The following is a 19,892-nucleotide window of genomic DNA, read 5'->3' as shown; positions in this document are numbered from 1 at the left end:
CTACGGCAGGTCATGCTTTCCACCTGGCTACCCCTACCCCGGCAAACATCTCTGCACCTCCCGCAGCAATTTGCCCAAGCCTCCCCCCGTTCTCCTTCACCCATATCAAGATAGCTGATGTTCTGAAAGAGCTGCAAAATCTGGACCTCTACAAATCATCTGGGCGAGACAATCTGGACCCTCTCTTTCTAAAATTATCAGTCTAAATTGTTGCAACTCCTATTTACTAGCCTGTTCAACCTCTCTTTCATATCGTCTGAGATCCCTAAAGATTGGTAAGCTGCCGCGGTCATCCCCCTCTTCAAAGGGGGAGACACTCTAGATCCAAACTGTTACAGACCTATATCCATCCTGCCCTGCCTTTCTAAAGTCTTCGAAAGCCAAGTTAACAAACAGATCACCGACCATTTCGAATCCCACCGTACCTTCTCCACTATGCAATCTGGTTTCCGAGCTGGTCATGGGTGCACCTCAGCCATGCTCAATGTCCTAAACAATATTATAACCGCCATCAATAAAAGACAGTACTGTGCAGCCATCTTCATTGACCTGGCCAAGGCTTTCGACTCTGTCAATCACTGCATTCTTATCGGGAGACTCAATAGCCTTGGTTTCTCAAATGACTGCCTCGCCTGGTTCATCAACTACTTCTCAGATAGAGTTCAGTGTGTCAAATCGGAGGGCTTGTTGTCCGGACCTCTGGCAGTCTCTATGGGGGTGCCACAGGGTTCAATTCTCGGGCTGACTCTTTTCTCTGTATATATCACTGATGTTGCTCATGCAGCTGGTTATTCTCTGACCCACCTCCATGCAGACGACTCCATTCTGTATACATCTGGCCCTTCTTTGGACACTATGTTAACAACCCTTCAAACGAGCTTCAATGCCATACAACACTCCTTCCGTGGCCTCCAACTGCTCTTAAATGCTAGTAAAACTCAATGCATACTCTTCAACCGATTGCTGCCCGCACCCGCCCGCCTGTCTAGCATCACTACTCCAGACGGTTCTGACTTAGAATATGTGGACAACTATAAATACCTAGGTGTCTGGCTAGACTGTAAACTCTCCTTCCAGACTTCCAGACTCACATCTCCAATCCAAAATTAAATCTAGAATCGGCTTCCTATTTCATAACAAAGCCTCCTTCACTCATTCTGCCAAACATACCCTCGTAAAACTGACTATCCTACCGATCCTGGACTTCGGCAATGTAATTTACAAAATAGCCTCCAACACTCTACTCAACAAATTGGATGCAGTCTATCACAGTGCCATTCGTTTGATCACCAAAGCCCCATATACTACACACCACTGCGACCTGTATGCTCTCGTTGGCTGGTCCTCACTACATATTCATCACCAAACCCACTGGCTTGGTCTTTTCTAGGTAAAGCCCAGCCTTATCTCAGCTCACTGGTCACCATAGCAACACCCACCCGTAGCATGCACTCCAGCAGGTATATTTCACTGGTCATCCCCAAAGCCAACACCTCCTTTGGCCGCCTCTCCTTCCGGTTATCTGCTGCCAATTACTGGAACGAATTGCAAAAATCACTGAAGCTGGAGGCATATCTCCCTCACTAACTTTAAGCATCAGCTGTCAGAGCAGCTTACCGATCACTGCACCTGTACACACCCCATCTGGAAATAGCCCACCCAACTACCTCATCCCCATATTGTTTTTTGTTTTTTTTGCTCTTTTGCACCCCAGTATCTCTACTTGCACATCATCTGCACATCTATCACTCCAGTGTTAATGCTCAATTGTAATTATCTCGCCGCTATGGCCTATTTATTGCCTTACCTCCCTAATCTTACTACATTTGCACACAATGTACATAGATTTTTCTATTGTGTTATTACGTTTGTTTATCCCATGTGTAACTCTGTGTTGTTGTTTTTGTCGCACTGCTTTGCTTTATCTTGGTCAGGTCGCAGTTGTAAATGAGAACTTGTTCTCAACTGGTTAAATAAAGGTGAAATAAATAAAAAATATATAAAAAAAGAGATGCACTGCAGTACTTAATGCGGCTGGTGGCCACACCAGATACTGACTGTGACTTTTGATTTTGACTCCCCCTTTGTTCAGGAACACATTATTCAATTTCTGGCCTCCATTTCTGGCCTGCCTGGTTAAATAAAGGTTAAATTTAAAAAAGTGTTACTGAGACTGCTAACAGTAACAAAATATGTCTATTAAATGTCTAAAGGAAACCAAATATCTGAAAACTGCATTCTTGAATCAACTACAGCCAAGCTAGGTGGAAAATCATGTTAGTTTGTATTCTGGGTTCCTTGTCCCTTTAAATATAGTATAGTGTGTGTTTGAAACAAGAACACTTACCCTCAGATGGAAAAAGCTTTCAACCTTTTCAGTGGCATGTTGAAAGAGACATACAGTACTTGACTGTAAAAACATATTTATACTTATCTGTACAAAATATCATTGGTTAATTGTTTTGATTTTATAATGTACACCTGGGACAATGGACATTTATGAGAATGGACATTTACAGAATGTTTCAATAGAAATGTACTATTGTGTTTTTATTTGTGTTATTATTTGAATTCTGGTGCCTCTCTGCTCACACAAGCTTGCTAGCTAGCTAGGTAGTCCAATGTTAAGCCAACTCACTGAAGTTCAAAGACTTTCAGAGTTCTTTCATAGAACCCGCTCCTCCGTAGGTATAATTCTGTGGGCCTGAGTCAATAGGGAGTGAGTCAATATGAATCTGGGGGGAAAACAAAGTGACATACTGTATTTCATATTGAAAACCAGCAATGAAGTATGTCAAAAATGAAAATCCTTTACTTTCAATAGAAATGAGTCAGCCTAAACAACGGGGGGGATTTACTGAACGCAACTTGAGGCCCATCATGCAGCCGATTGTTCTCAAGAGCTTTCTTTTGTTTTAATTATGTGTCAGGCAGACGTTTGTCTTTTGTTTTGTGAATAATAATTCTCATCATTTCCCTCAAATTACTTCTCTTTCCTTACAGACTCCATTCAATGGCACTTCAATCTGTTTCGGGAATAATTTACAATTTTGTTACTAAAAAAAAGCCTTTGAGCCTATAAAGTTTGCCCATAAATAAACTGCATCTGAATGCACTCTTCTTCAACAAATTATTTAGCCAATCTAGCCATATTCCAACTGTTTAATCATTTTTGAAGTGCGAAGCTTGGGTGACTCATGTACTGTAGGTGTACTATTTGTTTGCAGTATAAAGGGGCTGGTATGGGTATGTTAACTTTATGTACTCTTTTAATGTTGGCTAATGGTTTGTTCTGTTCATTTTCACTCACTGAGTGAGCAGGGGGTTTGTTGACGGTACGTTCCCATGCCTTGTTAGGAGGTATGTTCCCAGACATTGTGTGTGTTTGTGAACCTGCATGCGTGCGCACACATAAACACACACACATTTGTCCACATATGTAATGACTGTGATGATACCCCTCCGCCCCCCTCTGTGCTGTTCTAAGTAACCGCACCCAGGGGAGAGGGGATTTACAACCCCAGTCAGCTGCTCAGATTCAGTTTAGCATCATTCAAACCACTGCCTCCTAAATGCACACACCTGAACTTAAACCCACTCAGGTACGCACACACACATGAAAGCATGCACACACACACGTGCACTCGCACAGGTAAGCATACGCACACACACGTGCACTCAAATCAGAACCTCTTTCAATCACTTGAATGAATGATATGGAAGTGTTCATGAGGAATTTGAGGAAGAATTTATCTTTGCAAATCCCGGGAATGTTCCTGCATGGTATTGTTTAAGCGAGAAGATGATAATAACCCAGTAAGGAGATAGGAATCTCTAGGCACAGTGTCGCGAGACTCCGTACACACACACACACACAAGTACGTACAAGCGCACGCACACACTGAGAGAGGAGGGGGTTTAAGATAGCTAGAAGATGGTGCAAGGATGAAAAGAATAGCTGGGGATGAAGGTAACAAAGGAAAGGTCTGTTTGTGATAAGGTCTTGTTTCATTTTTGTTATACCTACAGTAAAATATAATTGATAGGAAATAGGGCCCAATACTGTTATCAGTCTCTCTCAAGATTTTCTTTTGCAGTGCCTCAGAGGCAGTATAAATCCCAAATGGCACCTTATTCAATATTGGCCCTAGTAAAAAAGTGCACTATATACAACAACAAAAAAGTGATATCTAGAACCTAAAAAGTGTTCCTCAGCTGTCCCCATAGGAGAACCCTTTGAATAACCCTTTTCTGTTTCAGGTAGAACCCTTTTAGGTTCAATGTAGAACCATTTCCACAGAGGGTTCTACATGGAACCCAAAAGGGTTCTACATAGAATCAAAAAGGGCTCTACCTGGAACCAAAAAAGTGATTTCCTATGGGTACTTCCGAAGAACCCTTTTGAAACCCTTTTTTTCTAAAGAGTGTAGGGAATAGGGTGCCATTTGGGACAAAGACAAAACAGAACTGGGACAGTGGGACGCTAGCTGTAAACAGTTCTCTGTAGGATTAGCAAGCCTCACAAAAGGCCTTCCTCTCATGAATAGACCGCACACAAATAGGCAGCACTGCACTTTCCATAAATACACAACACAAAACAACAAACACCCCAGAGTCACCGGGCAAAATACATCTCTCCAAATACCACGTAATGCATCAATATCCCGTCTTTATTTTTTAAACTGTATAAAAAGGCGTCACCCGAGGCGTATTTGTGTGAATGCCCAGTGGAGGGACCCTTGGAGCTCGCCACCACGTGCCTGGCCTGTCCTGCAAACAAAGTTGGGGAGGAAACACAGACTTCACATGTGTGTGTTTGAATGGGAGTTGTATGTGGGAGGAGGCTGTATGTGTGTGCACGTGTATTTTCTCACACACACGTGTAGACATTCGTGCATATTCAGTGCTCTCCTGAGCTCTGTATTTTGAATGGGAGCCGCCCAACCTGTACTTGTTGAAACAACAATGGCTGTCAAAATGAATGCAGTTGTACAGCAGGCAAAAAGGGACACAACGTGATTTACTGTGAACAAAAGAACATAAGAACAGAGGTCAGTGGTGAGTCAAACTTAACATTCAGTATCACGTTTAAAGACGAAATGTGTGCCCAGAAATGGCCCATCTGGCATGCAACATTAGCACAAAAAAATTCAGCTACGGAGAGATATTTTTCCCAGATGTTCCTACTCTTTGAATACACAAATTGTAACGGCTGAGTTAAATATGTGCATATTTGTGTAAAACATCAATGGCTCTTTGAGCTATTCAAGGTGATTTTCACATAGTCGTGGAAACAACAGATCATTCCCCACTGTACGCCAGACTTGGAAAGAAACTCAGCTTCGCTCTACTCAAGACACTGGCTCCCTGCTGGGCTGAGTCTGGGCGAGGTTGTCGAAAACTCAGAGACATACCATAAAAGAATTTGCCCTACGAATATGACTCATGAAATCGGCTGCATTCAATGTTTGTACGAAAGAGTATGGGCAGATAAGATCCGTGTGTGTACATGCCTGTGCGTGTGACATCATGTATGTACTGCGTGACTATGTGTTAGTGTACATGTACTTGCGTGGTTCAATGAATGTTTGTGTGGCACCGTAACATGAAACATATTGGCAGGGGAACATGCCGGCCGGGCAGACACCGTTATTCATAAAAAAAGTAGATGTTTCCTGAATTCCCATGCCCCCAACCAAATAAATAACCGGCCCTGTTTGACAGAGTGAGAGCCCCTTGTCTCCAGATGCTCTGACCTGGCGTGTCTGCCTACACGCACTGACACACACAACCCCCTGACACTCACACACACACACGCCTGCCTGTCTGTCTTGTATCCATCTGCACTACCCAAGGCCTCCCCATCCCCACCAACCCCACAGACAGACACCCAGAGGAGGATCGCATTGCCTGCAAACGATCACACACCAACATGATGGATGGCTATCCCCTCTCGGTAATGCATAAATTCATTATCTGTCACAGCCTGCCCGAGGCAGAGGGAGTAGCTCTTTTTTGACTCTTAGGTGGCCTGGCGTGGCCTAGCGGTATGCCAGCATGGGTTTAAATCCAGCCCACTACTCTTTCAGCAATCCCTCTATCTCCCTTCCGCCTCTGTATTTATCCCTAAAACATACAAAAAACAAACAATATATGTAACAATGTTTTACACTTACAGTACACTCAGGCAGTTTCTCCAGCCACCTGTCAGACCGGGAGTAGAACCCACCCTTGCGGAAAGAAGATACCCCTCTTCCGAGTGCCAGATCACAACCCTCACATTCAATTGAACAAATCCTATACTTCTTATAGATCATTATTCATACGGTAGTTGCTATAATCGGGACTATAAATGCATAGGACCCTTAAGAACCCGCTGTTCACTTTGGGGACCCTGAACTGTGGGACTCAGTTGGTTGAGCATGACTCTTCAATGTCAGGATTGTGCGTCAAATTCCCTCATATGACAATGTATGCAGGCACCACTGTACATTCCTTTGGATAAAAGCATCCACCAAAATGGCATATATTATTATATTCTGTACTGTTACTAGATGTAGGCTGCATCTGTAAAAGTGCATGATGATAGAAATGAAAGCAATGTCCAAAGGTGACCCAGGACATCACGGCGAAGTCAGACTCTGTAGCAATGTGCTATGCTAGCTCACATGTTAGCCTTCTTGACAGAGGGGTGGGAGAGGCCACCGATGTGATCATTAAGATGCGGCAGCCTATACATGTACACAGAACAAAAATATAAACTCAACAAGCAACCATTTCAAAGATTTTACAATTACAGCTCTTATCAGTCAAGTGAAATACATTTATGAGGTCCTAATCGAGGGATTTCACGTGACTGGGAATACAGATATGCATCGGTTGGTCACAGATACCTTTAAAAAATGTAGGGATGAGGATCAAGAAACCAGGTCAGTATCTGGTCTGACCAGGCTTTGTCTCATGCAGTGCGACACATCTCCTTCGAATAAAGTTGATCAGGCTGTTGATTGTGGCCCGTGGAATGCTGTCCGATTCCTCTTCAATGGCTATGCGAAGTTGCTGGATATTGGCGGGGAACTGGAACATGTTGTCCAGAGCAGCCTAAAAATGCTTAATGGGTGACATGTCTGGTGAGTATGCAGGTCATGGATTAACTGGGACATTTTCAGCTTCCAGGAATTATGTACAGATCCTTGCAACATGGGGCCTTGCAATACCTCATGCTGAAACATGAGGTGATGGCAGATGAATGACACGACAACAGGTCTCAGGATTTTGTCACGGTATCTCTGTGCATTCAAATTGCCATCGATAAAATGCAAATTGCCATCGTTGTCCCTAGCTTATGCCTGCCCATACCATAACCTCACCGCCACCATGGGGCACTCTGTTCACAACGTTGACATCAGCAAACCGCTCGCACACACAACACCATACACGCTGTCTACCATCTGCATAGTACAGTTTAAACCTGGATTCATCCGTGTAGAGCACTTCTCCAGCGTGCCAGTGGCCATCGAAGGTGAGCATTTGCCAACTGAAATCGGTTATGACGGCGAACTGCAGTAAGGTCAAGACCCTGGTGAGGACGACGAGAACGCAGATGAGCTTCCCTGAGATGGTTTCTGACAGTTTTTGCAGGAATTCTTTGGTGGAGCAAACCCACAGTTTCATCAGTTGTTGGGGTGGCTGGTCTCAAACCATCCCGTAGGTGAAGAAGCCGGATGTGGAAGTCCTGGGCTGGCGTGGTTACACGCCACATGCAGTTGTGAGGCCGGTCGGACGTATTGTCAAATTCTCTAAAACCAGAGCTGGGTTATGGTAGAAAAACAAACAGTCAGTTCTCTGGCAACAGCTCTGGTGAGAATTCATGTAATCGGCATGCCAATTGCACGCTCCCTCAAAATTTGAGACATCTGTGGCATTGTGTTGTGTGAAAAAACGGCACATTTGGCCTTTTATTATCCTCAGCACAAGGTGCAACTGTGTAATGATCATGCTGTTTAATCAGCTTCTTGGTATGCCACACCTGTCAGGTGGATGGATTATCTTGGCAAAGGAGAAATGCTGACTAACAGGAACACCCAAGATGACCGTCAACAATGCAGTATAGTGACCACTGCTGCTTGTCATACAACATTGTATTCAAAACGTTTATGTTCAATTGGTTACAGTGTAGGAGTATCACTGTATTATTGTTTAAAGGGACATCCCACCATAATTACTACCAACAGAATACAGTGCCTTCAGAAAGTATTAAAAACTATAAGGGCATAGCAGGTCAATGGCAGGCAGACAGACAGGCTGTTATTCTGACAGAGGAGACCTGCAAACTGACTTCTGTTTTCTACAATAAAATGACATGTTCTTTCCTTTGCCAGTTGCCAATGCTTTCAGACCCTTGGTTACTGTCACTCTAGCTATGATACGAGATTGCCCCTAGTGACCAAAACGAACTATAGCATGGTAGTCAGGGTAATGAAATGAGTAAAGATGTACGAAAGCTGCTGCTTGTCAAGAAGAAGTCCATGGCATACTACCTTACTGTGCTACCCACCATCTCATTTACAGTGGAGTTAATCGATCCCTCGTTCAAGCTACCTCTCTTTTTCGTCTCTCTCACAGCCACTCTCACTGACGTGTTCATTAAGCTTATCTTAACTTTGGCACTATCTCTCTCTTCCTTTCCACTCTCTCTTCATATCTCCCTTTCTGGCTCTTTGTGTACGCAAATCTCCCTCCAACTCCCCCTTCTATCTCTCTCTTCCTGTCACTCTCTCTCGAGGAGTGTGGTAAAGGTTCAGTGTTTGCAGAACATGTCTATTTGTGTTTGCCAGCGGCAGCCTGACTGAGCGAGAGAGATCTTCTTCCACTTCCCTCTTCTCCTTTCCCTTCCTCTTCTCCCCTTTTCGCCCCATCTTTTCCTCTTCCATCTCCTATTCTCACCCCTCCTCTTTCTTCCTCTCCTCTCTCCTCATTTAAGAGGACAGTGCTTTTTTTGTTTTGTTTTTTTACCTTTATTTTACTAGGCAAGTCAGTTAAGAACAAATTCTTATTTTCAATGACGGCCTAGGAACAGTGAACTGCCTGTTCAGGGGCAGAACGACAGATTTTGTACCTTGTCAGCTCGGGGATTTGAACTTACAACCTTTCGGTTACTAGTCCAATGCTCTAACCACTAGGCAGGGTAGCCTTACAGGGACCTTACAGCCTTACAGGGACCAACAACATGTCCTTCTAAACCACTTCTAAACCACCACACCTTCACCACTTCACCTGTGTGTAAAGTGTATTGACTACCTAAAGGCTGTGGTATAGTGGTTAGTGGTCATACCTACAGCCCTCATGTATCAGTGTCTACGATTCACGTTCCGACCCACTTCCTATGGCACACTATTCCTATTATTCCCTTTCTCTCCTGTCCAATAAAAATATGAACTAATACTTTATGAATTTTAGGCAGGATATTGTGTTTAAAACTAGATAAAATATTACCCTCACAGTGGAAACCGACATGATCAAAGTTGGTTTGTCAAGGCAGTGTTGTTCATTATGATCTTACAGAGTTGATATTGGCAGACTGGCTTGTCTCTTCGGGGGAAGTTCCAGAAAATATTAAGAAAGACCACCTTTGGCGTGCTCTCCTACTTATTCAAAGATACAGTAGAAGTAGAAAATTATTTCCCCATAATTTCCGGGTAGATTTAGAAAAGCCTGCGGCATTTGTGGTGCTAAACATGATGTCCTGCTCGTTCTGGGATTCTGACATTTGACACCGGCATTTTGTCATGTCCACATTGTACAAACTGTGTACAATGTGGACAAACAAAGGTGTTAAGATCACAATCTCAACTGATTCAACTGAGGATATGAGCTGAAAACATAACAACCCTCCCCTCCAAAAGAAAGATAAACCACAAAGTTGAATGGATTTATAAACCGGTATCCCTTTTTGGTCTCTGTTGAGATCTGAATGGAACATTTCTCCATACTCCAAAGTGCAACAATATAGGCCCACCATTTTATCTCTGTGCCAAAGCTTTAGATTGATACGCCCCCTATCCTTCTCTCACTCTGCCCATCAAACTGTGTCAGTCAGTTAAGCCACTTCAGTTCAGATGGAAAACAAAGACATGGAGGGGGTGGGGGTGGAAGAAAAGGGAGAAGAATGAAAGAAATAAAATATGTACCTAAAAAGAGGCCTTTAACGGTCCTGCTGTGCTGCACAGTGGAGGTTGAGCCAGGCCCCACAATGAACGGGAGATATGAGCGCTGCGAGTCTTGTGTCCCAAATGGCACCTTATTCCCTATGTAGTGCACTGCTTTTGACCGGAGCCCATAAGTTGACATTTTTTGGACGCACATTGTGACAGACAGGCCACGGCAGCCATCGAATTCACTGGGGACAATGGAGACGTGTGAGCGGTAGCTGACTGACAGAGGGCCCATTTCCACTCAACACAAAAGACCGGAGAGATGAAGCAGATAAGCCACTCTCTAGACCTTATGCGAGCGGGCCAAATGATAAGATTTCCCTTTCTCGATTCCTACTTACGTGCGCATGCTGCACGGCGATGGACCCAGGACTATAGTCTCAGCTTTTCTTTTTTTTTTTTAAATGTAAAGGTTCTTTTATTCCCCTTCTTTTTAAGCAGCTCAGATGTGACAGCTGCCTTTTCAGTCCATCTCTGGTCTCCTTTGTCCCTCGGGCTGAATTGAAAGCAGGATAGTGGTGATAGGCTATAGGGCTTAAAGAGTGGCTCTCGTCATGAAAAAGTCGATATACTCCGATTTCCTCTCCAGAATTAGGCCTGCTGCATTCTGTAGAATATAAAGCATACTTACACAACAGAAGTATCTAATTGAAGGTATCTTCTTAGAAAGCGTATAACTGCCATTTAATGTAATATCAGGTGTTGTTCTATACCACATTGCATTTAGTTTTTTCTCCCAAATACTCAACACCACTAACAGTAAATTGTTGACACCTTTATGGACCTAACCTAGTGCTCTGCAGCAGTACCCATGGATTCTTGGAGAATATAACAACTACTAAATGCCTTATGAATCTATTTCATCTGTCTTATCCTATCATAAACCAAAATATAAGGTTACTCTTTTCTATTGTAAATTATTACAGGTATCGGTGAAGAGAGATTTTAGAATTTCGCTACTGGGTCTGCAGGCTTTAGGTCCAGGCCTGTAGTAACACACCTGATTTTGTTTTATGGTCCGGAGAGAAGACTTTGCTTAGTTCAACTCCTGTTCAATTCCTGAATCAGGTGTGTTCGTGATGGGCAAGAACATAAGCCTGCACACCCACTTATTGTAAATCGGTCGGGATGAGAGCATCTGCTAAATGATGAATTGTGAATGCACAAAAACACGTGTTGGTACAATGATGTCTCTGTGACAGGGATAGAGTGGATAAAGCAGCACCTAGTCAGGTTAGAAGTAAGAAAGAGCATTTTCAGATTAGAACATTTAAAAAAATGTATGTGGAAACCTTCAGTTGTCAAGAAGCAAGAAACAGGCCCATGACGCAATCATGGTTCACATCAGTATTTTCAATCTGTTATGTATTGACCCATCAGTGACCTTGACCACTGCACTCTGCTCTCTCTTCACCGACATCTCAGGCACTCAGCATTTCACAGAACGAAATGAGTCGATTTTGGGCTCAACATCACAGGGTCACAAGTATTGTAACATCAAGGCATAAGCTATATATATATATAAAAAAAAGGAATATCAATGTTTTTGCTATATTAAAAGAAGAGTTCAATTCACGTAATAGGGTTGATCTTTAATTTAACCACTAATCACCTAAAATAAATAATAATCTTCAGAAATGACTTTGTCAAAGCAACAGAGTAACTAGCAAGACTTACAATGATGGTGAAAACTTGGATACATTTTTGAGTTAAAATCTACATTATTTTTGGTACTTTAGCAAGTCTTTATTAATATAAGGGATCTGATATGTTACATTTTCCACATGGTCTTTATTAAAGGGAGCTTCATTTAATGTAACAGGCTTTTAAAAGTTCTACTTTCAATAACAAAGGGACACAAAAGTGACTCTGTTCGTTGAACAACCCAAAAGAGGATATGAAAAGTGCTACTGGTTGTTTAAGATATGTAAATGAAACACGCTACTGAAGCAAGAAACAGGCCCATGATGCAATCATAGTTCACATCAGCATTTTCAATCTGTGTTCTTTTAACCTATCAGTGACCTTTTCGCTGCACTCTGCACTCTCCTCTGTGACATGTCAAGGCCCTCAGAGACAGAGTTGAGTAGATATTATGCTCAACATCACAGGGCCCCCAGTATCGCAACATCGAGGCATAAGATAACTGAGCAAAAGCAGATATATAGCAAGTGGTTTGTCACAACACATTAGCAGAGACAGAGTGTGTTTAATGGATTCTGTCACAAAGCTTAGCATTCTTCTGGCTGGTCTGATGGGAACCATCCATGCTGTCTAAGAAATCTATTAGATTAAAGAAGGAGGAGAAAAGTATGCTTTTTACAACAATGTCAAATCAAATCAGATGTTATTGGTCACATACACGTGTTTAGCAGATGGTATTGTGGGTCTAGTGAAATGCTTGTGCTTCTATCTCTGACAGCGCAGTAATATCTAACACGTAATATCTAACAGTTTCACAACATATACCCAAAATACACGTAAATCTAAGTAAGGTATGGATTAAATAATTTATTTACTAACTAAGTAATTCACAGAAATGCATTAATAACCTGTCTAGGACACACGTTCCGCTAACGGAACCCCCCCCCCCCCAACATTCCGCTGAAAAGGCAGCGCAGGAAATTCAAAAATATATTTTTTAAATATTTAACTTTCACATACAGCAAATGAAGTCCAATACAGCAAATGAAAGATAAACATCTTGTTGATCTACCCATTGTGTCTGATTTTTTAAATGTTATACAGCGAAAACACAACATGTATTTATGTTAGATCACCACCAAATCCCCCAAAATACACAGCCATTTTCCCCAGACAAAGATAGAGTCACAAAAGCAGAATTAGAGATAAAATTAATCACTAACCTTTGATAATATTCATCAGATGACACTCATAGGATATCATGTTACACAATATATTTATGTTTTGCTCGATAATATGCATATTTATATCCACAAATCTCGGTTTACATTGGCGCCATGTTCAGAAATGCCTCCAAAATATCCGGAGTAATTACAGAGAGCTACGTCATATAACAGAAATACTCATCATAAACTTTGACGAAAGATACATGTTTTACATATAATTAAAGATACACTTGTTCTTAAACTCTTAGACTATCGATACCGACAGAATAAGAACAAGTCTTTGATATTAATTACTAGTCTGTAGCTACTATTGAACGCGAAGACCGACAACCGCCGAAACATCTATCCATAACAACATGAATGAATGTCACTCTGAACTATCCATTCTAACCACGACAGAGACGGCGGACAAACTCTCCAACAGAAACAAACTTTTCAACAGAGACCCTGACGACACACTGAGCGTAAATATATATACTGATTGCAATTGTTCCTGAATGAGTGAGCGTTCATGTGCAAAGGATTAGCATTTAAATTGTTATAATTATCAACTGTGTGTTGTCATCTCAGTCGACCCCCACTTCCCTTTGTACACCAAGTCGCGATGCCGGTTTATCCCACTAGGGAAACTCCGTTATCATTTCCTTGTAACTATAAACTGTTTGTTAATAAGAATATACTGTAGACCGCTGTGGCTATTATTGACAAAAAAGGATCTCGGGAGATAGTACAGTTGGCATTTGATTGTGAGATATTCTAGGTCGGGTGAACAGAAGGACTTGAGTTCCTTCTACTCCAGGGAAGTCGTAATCCTGGTCGTAATGCTAGAAGTTCTGGTGAGTTACCGCCACTCTAATATCCAATAGTTCTTCCCGGCTGTATGTAATGACACAAAACAATTCCTGAGCCAATAACGTAAAAACAAAATAGTACTTAAACAACATACTGCAGAATTGTTTAAGAGCTAGTCGCGATGCTGCCATCTCCGTCGGAGCCATCGTCTCAATGTGGGAAGGGACTACTGTTTGATCTTTAAAATCCGAATCTGAAGAGCGCCTGCTTTTACGGAACTCTTCTGACACTTCAACTGAAAATTCCACCCTGAATGCCGAATTAAGGGATCGAGTGAAACTGAAATGGATTCATGACATTTCAACTGTCCTGATCCCGAACCTCTCGTCAGACCCTGGACTATACAGGGCAGAGTGCTGGACAGCCGGCAAGGTAAAGCTCCAGCAAAGCATCAACCTCAGTGTCTGAAGTACTCTTGCTGTATCGTCAGTTTATATGTATGCTCAATTGAGAGGGAAAGTAGACCTGCAGTGTGGGGATTCTTGGGGGGGGGGGGGGGGGTAACTTTACAGTCAGATGGGTCCGCAAGCACTTTTGGGACGTGAACGAATCCGCAAAGCCCTTCATGGAGGAAGTAAGGGGCATACATTGTACGTTGTGGATGGACTATTGTCAGGAAATGACTCCCTAGTCATCCCATCACCGATGCTCAACCACTCAGGGTTTTATGATTGCCAGCAGAAGCCGCCATCAAGAGTCATCATATCATATGGTCTAATGGTGTGCCCTAAGTCTTAGTCCCTCAAAGAGTTTTGAGGCGAGGTTGCCCTTACATGCAGCTGATGTCCCAGAATATGACCGGGTGGAGTGGTAGAGAAAGACTACAAAGGTGGGCAATGTTATTCTGGAAACAAGATGTATGGATAAGTATAAACAATTCCCTAAAGATTTGGAGGGCAGAATGAATATATTTCGTCCTTACATCTCTCTGGTCCTCTCTAACCTCTCACCGGAGGACAGTGGGGATACTGGGGTGCTCTCATCTCTGAACAGAAGAACATGGTCTGTTTATCAATAACTACAAGCCTCTTGATTGAATGGTAGAGAGACCCGTTTGGTAGCGACGCCACAATCTATGCTGTGTACTCTTCACTGCTGGCCTGTGCTCTGCTGCGGAGGGACTTTTCTGTGGTCACTGTGGACCTTAAGAACAGGAGAAGAGACCAGGCTTCCCCGAAGACCAGGAGAGATTACCAGGCTTCCCCAAAGACCAGGAGAGGTTACCAGGCTTCCCCGAAGACCAGGAAGGGTTACCAGGCTTCCCTGCAGAACATGAGGTCTGCAGCCAAGACGCTTGCCAGCAGAACAGCAGAGTGGAAGAGGAGAGCGAACAAAGGGGAGAGAGAGAGGATAGTGAAGAGAAAAGAAAGTGAAGAATAAAGAGAAGACTAACATTTTAATCTATTTTTTCACTTGCTCAAATGATCCAAATAGGTTTAAAGTACATATTTGGGTATTTAAAAAATAAAACACTTTTAGTAGCTTCTGGCTAGTATTTTTCTGCATGTATCAAAGCTAATGTAATTGTGTAGGGCAGCTATAACTTAGTGCATAAAATACACATACTAATCCTTTTAAGTATTTCCAAAATAACCTGTACAGGGAATTTGTCTTAGAAGTTTGCATATATGAATGTACTCACCTTTTGGTTTTTTAGACATAAAGCATTGATATTGAGTACATTTTGATAGGTCCACTGGTTTGATAGGTCCACTGGTTTGATAGGTCCACTGGTTTGATAGGTCCACTGGTTTGATAGGTCCACTGGTTTGATAGGTCCACTGGTTTGATAGGTCCACTGGTTTGATAGGTCCACTGGTTAAAAATAGCTCCACTTGAGAAACAGGATTTGAACAATTCTTAGAAAATGTTACTTTACTTTAATAATGTGTTACTTCCATGTAAAATTTGCTTTTAATGATTCTTGTTAATAGTTTGTTACTTATATGTAAAATTGCTTTCAAGTTTTTTTGTTAATACCTATATGTTAAGTTTATTTTAAGGAATTTTGCTAAAGCCACAATCTAGAAGAAGTCCTGCACTTCATTTGATTTGTCATTTCAATTAATGATATATACCCAGCTAATTGAATATAATGCCTCGTGAGCTGAATACAACTTTCTTACCCTATCATCATAACCCAAACTATAAGCTTATTAAAGACAAACAACTGCCTAATTCACAATAATGTGATTTGTACCTCATACAAATGGATTCTTCACACACCACACTAAGATATTATCCAATTCCACTACATTCCCCCCCCAAAAAAATTATTACATGAAAGTAGACCATCAGGTTTGTTTAAGTGAGCTGTTTTGTCTTGTGGTAATGTGGTGCTTCCTGTATGTCCTTAAACCTTTATTTTAGCAATTACATGTCATTGAGATTTTTCTCTTTGTAATAGTGCCCTTTTTTTTTCTTTCTACGTTACACCCAGGGACACACTGCTTAATGGCAGGGTGGCGGATTGTGTTCCCTTGTCACCGAGAAATGCGTACGCCAGCTGATTGAAGGAGCTCTGGGCCCCCTCGATGCATTTGTTTATATTCTGGTCCCAATGGAACATCCAGCTTCTCCGCTGCATGATATCAGCTGGCGCAGAACACCGAGCAGTTTGTGCCACTTCATGCCTTGCTCTCAGAGCCACCTAATGTGACAGTCAAATAATGTATGTAAATAGTTCATTTCTAATGTTTTGAACGAGGTGTCTCTGAACAACCACAACATTCGTCTTTGCACAGCAGAGACATGAAAGATATGAAATGCTGGCCTATGTTTCCCAATCAGAGTTTCAATTCAGATTATTAGCTAAATCTGATCAGATTGTATTGCTTGCAAGGTCGCGTGCTTCAGGTATCGTGTGGATGCTAGTTGAATTGGTTTGAAAGTTATTCCGACCTCTCCAACATATTAACCCATGTATTTAATTGAAACCGCTGTTACAGATGTAGATTTCTTTTACATATATAACACCGCTGTGTTATGAACATGTGACTTAAAGAATGGTGCTGCAATGGATAACTGACGTTTTATGGTCTCCTGATCAAATCTTCTATTTTGTGGGGGGGTTTTGTGCTGATTGTAACTTTTTTTTATACATAATGTTTTCGACATTGTTTCTGTGATGTATACGCTGGGAGTCGGAAAGCAAGTGCAGGTGGGGAGTTTAATAATAAACAGAACATTGAAAAATATATCAAACACGAGTAGCGTATGGACAGGAAACACATGAACAGTACTGACTGGGGAAAGTACCTAAGGGGGTGCCAGATATAGGGGAGGTAATAAGTGAGGTCATGGAGTCCAGGTGTGCCTGATGATGATGTGTAGTTGTGCGTAATGATTGATACCAGCTGTGCGTAATGATGGATCCCAGGACTGATGATTAGTATACCGGCAACGTCGAACGCCGGAGGGGAGGTGCGGGAGTACACATGACAGTACCCCCCCCACCAACGCGAGGTACCAGCCGCAGGACAGCGCTGCCCAGAGGGATGGCGCTGAGGATGAGGAGCGGGCCGGTCCGGATAGCGAAGGTGGAAATCAAAGATGATGTCGGGATCCAGAATGTCCTCCACCGGAACCCAACACCGCTCCTCTGGGTCATACCCCTCCCAGTCCACCAGATACTGGAGCCGACCCCCACGACGTTGGGAGTCCAGTAGAGATCTGACGGCATAGTCCGGACATCCTTCAATGTCCAGGGGGGGACAGCATCAGCTAGGGAACCAGGAACCACCGACCTAAGAAGGGAGATATGAAGAGAAGTTGAAATACGGTAGTCACTGGGAAGCTGTAACATATACGTCACCTCGTTGACCCTCTGGAGAACCTTGAACGGCCCCACAAACCGGGGGCTCAGCTTCTTACAGGGCAGGCGGAGTGGGAGGTTCTTGGTAGAAAGCCAGACATGATCCCCAGGCTGGTACACAGGGGTCTCACTGCGGTGCCGGTCTGCCAGCTCCTTTTGATGGTGGAGAGACCGCTGGAGTCTCACGTGAGCATCGCTCCACACTTCTTTTGTGCACCTCATCAACCCCAGGAGCTTCGGTCTGGGACAGGGTCCACGGAGCCAGGGACGGCTGAAAACCCAGAACACACTGGAAGGGGGTCAACCCAGTGGAGGACTAATGTAGCAAGTTATGGGCGTACTCCGCCAAAAGGAATCGAGCCCACTCTCCCTGCCGGTCCTAACAGTGACTCCTCAGGAACCTCCCCAGCTCTTGGAACATCTTCTCCACCTGCCCGCTGGCTGTGAACCCGAGCTTCTCCATGAATGCTCTCCATACACGTGATGTGAATTGGGGGCCAAGGTCGGAGACGATGTCCTCCAGAAGGCCATAATGCCGGAAGACCTGCTGGAATAGTGCCTCAGCAACCTGGAGTGCAGTAGGGAGACCAGAAAGAGGGATTAAATGACAGGATTTAGAAAATCTATCCACAGAGGAGGGGAGATCAGAAACTGTCAGAGGAGGGGAGATCAGTATCAAAGTCAATGGATAGATGGGACCAGGGACGCTGAGGCACGGGAAGGGGAAGGAGTTTCCATGCTGGAGCCTTCCGGGGGGATTTGGTTTGGCAACATACGGAATAGGAGCTAACGTAATGAGTGACGTCCTGCGCCAAGGTGGGCCACCAGTACTTCTCAGAGATGGATTGGGTAGTACGAGAAATGCCTGGATGTCCAGCTACGACAGCTGTGTGTGCCCAGGTCAGCAGCCGGTCCCTTATCCTTGTGGGAACTTGGAGGCGCTCGGGAGGACAGTTAGTGGGTGCAGACTCCCTCTCCTGAGCCTGGCAATGTTCACATCTGTCCCAGACCACAGGCGCTACAACTCGGGAGGATAGGATAATAGGTGCATTCTGGACAAGACCATCTACCGAATCGTAGAGATGGGACAGAGCATTGGCGTTGGTGTTTTTTTAACCTGGTGATAGTTCAGCGAGAAATCGAACCTTGTGATGAAATGGCCTGCATCTACATTCTTGTCATCCATCCTCACTCCCTGCGGGCTGACTTGGTAGCCTAAGAAAGAGACAGCCTTCAGATGAAATTGGCACTTCTCAGGCTTGACAAACAGGTGGTTAGCCAGGGGAGAAAAAAGGAAAAAGGTGGTTAGCCAGGAGGCGTTCCAGTACTGCTTGAACATGAGTGATGTGATCCTTCAGGGTAGCTGAGTAGATCGGGATGTCATCGATATACATGACCATCTGGCGTCCCAGCATGTCCCTGAATACCTCGTTAATGAATGCTTGACGGAGCATTGGCTAAACCAAATGGCATCACCAAGTACTCGTAGTGACCAGACATCATGCTAAACACATTCTTCCATCCATCCCCTTCCAGGATGGGGATGAGATTGTATGCACTCCGCAGGTCCAGTTTGGTAAAGAACCGGGCCCCCATGGAGCTGTTGTATAGCTTCCGGCACCAACGGCAGAGGGTAACGGTACTTAGGTGATTTCATTGAGTCCTCTGTAATCTATACATGGACGTAACCCTCCATAACCATCCGTCTTGGCCACAAAGAAGAAACCAGCCGACGCAGGAGAAGTGGACGTGCAGATGAAACCTTGTTGGAGCGCCTCTTGGAGTAGACGTGACCATTTCCTATAACCGAAAATAGCTTCTGGACACCAGAACAGTGATCATTAACCTCAATTTGGATGAAGATTTCTATTTCGATTAGTTTGAGGAGCAGGCCCCAATTCCCAAGACTCTGAAAACAAAAAGACAAACTGGACGTGCTCCGTTGAAGACTATGCTATCAATGGGACCTGAACAACTATAACATCCAATGTTTCTCGGAGTCGTGGCTGAACAAGGACATGGATAATATACAGTACATCTGGTTGGTTTTTCTATGCATCAGCAGGATAGAGTGACAGTGACAATGACAGGGTAAGCTCAAGGGGGGAGGTGTGTGCCTCTGTTAACAACAGCTGGTGTGCG

Source organism: Oncorhynchus nerka, linkage group LG2, assembly GCF_034236695.1.
Source record: "Oncorhynchus nerka isolate Pitt River linkage group LG2, Oner_Uvic_2.0, whole genome shotgun sequence".
Classification (NCBI taxonomy): Eukaryota; Metazoa; Chordata; class Actinopteri; order Salmoniformes; family Salmonidae; genus Oncorhynchus; species Oncorhynchus nerka.
The sequence above is the reverse complement of the archived record's forward strand: the minus strand, read 5'-3'. Positions refer to the sequence as shown.